We start from the raw sequence: 4,273 nt of genomic DNA, 5'->3' as shown, positions 1-4,273 counted from the left end.
CGTCCCGCCCACCCATTGTCGTTGCCATGGACTCCGCCGTTACCATGGCGCGTTACTACAATACCCAACCTCCGCGGCTGCGCGCGCACAGCTGCTGCCTCTCTCCCGGAGCCGGAATTTAACAGCTCCTCCAGTCATTCATTCATCACTCCAAACACACTCAACTCTACCTATCTGCGTAAACTGCAGCCCCCACACCCACCAACAACAACATTCACATCTCCAATGATAGGAAGGAAGAGCTTTCATGTTCATGGTCTTTTTTTCCCCCCTTCACCCAGCTCTGACCTACATTGACTTCCATCTTAATCAATTCTTCAAATTGAATATTCTTATTCCCTTTTTCAAATCCCTTCCAAACCCATCTCACCAACTTCCTTGGAACATGCAAGTCACTTGAGTTCAACCTGTGCTTGTTAGTTTAGTTTAGTTTATTTATTATTGTCACAAGTAGCCTTACATTAACACTACAATGAAGTTGCTGTGAAAATCCCCTAGTCACCACACTCCGGTGCCTGTTCGGGAACACTGAGGGTGAATTTAGCATGGCCAATGCACTTAACCAACACATCTTTCAGACTGTGGGAGAAAACTGGAGCATCTGGAGGAAACCCACGAAGACACGGGGAGGAAGTACAGACTCCGCATAGATCGGAATTCCCAAGCCGGGAATTGAACCGGGTCCCTGGCACTCTGAGGCAGCAGTACTAACCATTGTGCCATCTTCCAACTCCAGCCTCTCCTGCAACCCCCAGTCCATTGGTTAGACAACCAACAGTTGTTTATAAGCAACTAGAATAAGTCTTGGAATTGTCTCCCCAAATCTCTTCACGTCTCCACCCCTTTCTCCTTTAAGAAACTGCTTAAAACCTATCTCCTTACACATTCCAACAGCCCAACTTTGGCTCAGTTTCAATTTTTGTCTCATGATATTCTTGTGACATGTCTTGAACTTGTAGTTATATTAATTCATATTCTCAGTATTGTTGTCAGTCTAAATTGTGGTCGCAAGTCTTAGAGTGGACTTGAACCCAAGATATTCTGAGGATTCTGACTTATCTATAAAATTAAAAAGTTATAATCTCCCAACCTTACACACACACTTCTTCCTCCTCCAGCTCCACAGTCCAAAATTCTTTGTCCAATCCAATTCCCTACCAGTGCTCTCAAGTCTTACTGAATGCTCCTCAGCTCCAAACTCCAGGCAAACAGTAAGAGGAAGAGTGTATGATGATGCCTACCTGTCCACTTACACTCAAGTTTCTGCAAACCATTCCAAGCAAAGACGAGAAAAAGGTGGAAGACATAAAGGGGGGCACAGAAATTGACAAAGAATTTATGAAAATGATGGGAACAATTAAAGGAAGAGGGAGACAACTTTGGTTTTAATTTTCTTAAGGGGTAATGGCACAGAAATCTGTTACACTATATAACACAGTCATATGCATGTCATATGACATAACACCTCTGTACGATATGAACTGTGAGTGTAGAGCTTGTTAAGGAAATTTAATGAATGGAGATCACTCCATTTATTAAACTTATTAAACAGAATGATAACAGAAATTTGGCGAGAGCGAGAATTCAGTGCAACGGGGGAAAGAGGTATTACATAAATTAAAACAAGGAGCAGCAGTAAATATACAATCGGGTAATTAATTAGATCCAAGGGGATAAAATTAAAACTAATTCAGGCTATTAAAATTAAAGGGATCCAAATCACTTTAATTAACAATCTGGTATACATAAATAATTAAATCAGAAATAGAAATAAGGGAATACTAAACTTAAAAACATATAAATAGATAAACTGGAACAAATTGATGGGACAGCTGACACCCATTGCCTGGAATTGCTATGCCATGTGAGAACTCCAGGACACTTCTAGTCATGTGCTAGATAACCTCATGTGCAGGAAGTGCTGCTAAATGGTTGAACGCAAGCTCAGGTTTATAGAGCGTGGGAGGCTGAACATTTCCTATTGTGCACATTCCAGGAAGTGGTTAGCCCACAATGGCACTGTGGGGAAAACAGCCCCATAGGGAGGCACAGCAAAGTATAGAAATGCTGTGATCGTAGTGGATTTGATAGCGAGGTGGATATATAGGTGCAACTGCCAAAAAGAATCCCATATGGTCTGTTGGCAACCTGGTATCTGAATAAAGGGCATTACTGAATGGGTGAAGAACATTTTGTGCAGGTGGAGGAAGCAAATAGCTATCAGCGAATAATTTGATTTCATTTGGAACCTATGATGGGGGTGGGGAATGGTTTGAGGTCCTACAGGCAGAATTTCAAGAGCTCGGGAGGAATTATAGGGCAGGACCTCAAAGTCAGTAATTTCTAGATTACTCCCAGTAGCACATGTTAGTGAGCATTGAAGCAGTAAGGCAGAAAAATCTGTGACTGGAAAAATAGTGCAGGTGAGAGGACCTCAATTCCTGGGAAATTGGGACATGTATAAGATGGATGGGTTGCAGCTCAACATGGTTGGGACCAATTTCCTCACAGGAAAGTTAATTAATGCTGTGGGGGAGTATTTAAACTAATTTAGCAGAGGGAGGAAGATAAAACACCAGAGCGTAGATAATAAAGTGCACAGAGAGAAATAAAGTTTTAGAATAAATTGGAGGGATCAGACAGAAGATAGATTAAGATTGATTTAGAGTACATGTGTGTAAATGCTTAAAGGGTGATAAATAAAGATACTGAACACCACATTGTTGCTTGTTGAGCACAGTAGACAAATGGGATAATGGATTCCTGTCTCAAACAATGGGAGGCTTAGAAACTTCGTGTTCTTGGTTACAATGTATTCAAAAATATAGGAAGAGAATTATATTGTGGCTGTGGCAATACTTATAAAACATACTGTTGTCGAACTAGAAATGATTAACTCAGTTAATATGTATTCAGTCAACAGAAAGACTGATTGATGGCAGGAAAGAATTGTTCAGCATCATGAAGAGGATTTTTCCACTCTAATGTGGAAAAACAGTCATCGCAATAAAATTATTTGCCACTAGATGGTAATAAGGAGCCACCTGCAGCTGTGAGGTTATGTTGATGGCTGGCTGGAACCATCCTCTCCTAAAGGTAGTTCTATAGGGGGGGGACAGTAATCTTCCAGATATTGTTCAAATATCTAGTAAGTTAGTGTTTGCAAGGGCCAAATGTGGAACACCATGTTCAAGCCTGATAATGTCCTCAACCAAAGTCCAGATTCAAACACTTACCGCAACTTCCATAAGACCATGAAAAAAAGGGAACAGGTGTAGGCCATTCAGCCCTTCGAGCCTGCTCAGCCACCTAATAAGATTAAAGTGCTCCATCCCTACCCATTTATTGCCTGACCAGGATAAGGGAATATGTTTGATTCCAATCCTTCCACAGGGTCACTTCTACTTGAAATCTTTGAAAATGAATGACCTCATTCACCTCAGGATTTTGAATTTCAGATGGTGCAGATGGGGGGATGGTGAAAAAATGGACTAGTAATTCAAAGGCCAAGGCTAGTACTCTGAGGACATGGATTCAAACGGAATTTGAATTCAATTAATGAAAATTCATCATTAAAAGCCAATCTCAGTAATGATGCTTCTCGAAATCATCACTAACTGTCATAAAAAAAACTTGCCAACAACACCCACATCTCTTGAAAGGATAAAACAGGTACATAAATGAGGAGTGGCCAAAGCCAACTAGTTCATAGCCAAAGCAATGTTGGAAATACACGGATGGTTAAGAGTCATAGAGGTTTACAGCATGGAAACAGGCCTTTTGGCCCAACTTGTCCATGCCGCCTTGTTTTTACCATTAAGCTAGTCCCAATTGCCCGCATTTTGCCCATATCCTACTATACCCATCTTACCAATGTAACTTGTCTAAATGCTTTTTAAAAAACAAAATTGTACCCGTCTCTACTACTACTTCTGGCAGCTTGTTCCAGACATTCACCGCCCTCCGAGTGAAAAAATTGTCCTTCATCAGATTGTGTGCATAACTCTGCAATACAAATGAAGAGAAGGAAAAGGACATACTCATATTGCATAGTCATGTCCTCAAAGCACATCACATACTGAGCACTTGGACAAATTTAAGCTGATCAGAGAGAGTCATTATGGATTTATTTAAGTCATATCTGGCTAATCTAGTTGAATCTTTTTGATGTTACTAGGAGGGAACTTACAGCAAGTTTTTGATTAGGTTCTCCATGAGTTTAAAAAAGAATTGGTGGTAATCTTTAGACATGTTTCTGTAACTGGTGTGTAAT

The sequence above is a fragment of the Mustelus asterias genome, chromosome 2, assembly GCF_964213995.1.
Source record: "Mustelus asterias chromosome 2, sMusAst1.hap1.1, whole genome shotgun sequence".
In the NCBI taxonomy this organism is placed as follows: Eukaryota; Metazoa; Chordata; class Chondrichthyes; order Carcharhiniformes; family Triakidae; genus Mustelus; species Mustelus asterias.
Note: the sequence above shows the minus strand (reverse complement) of the source record.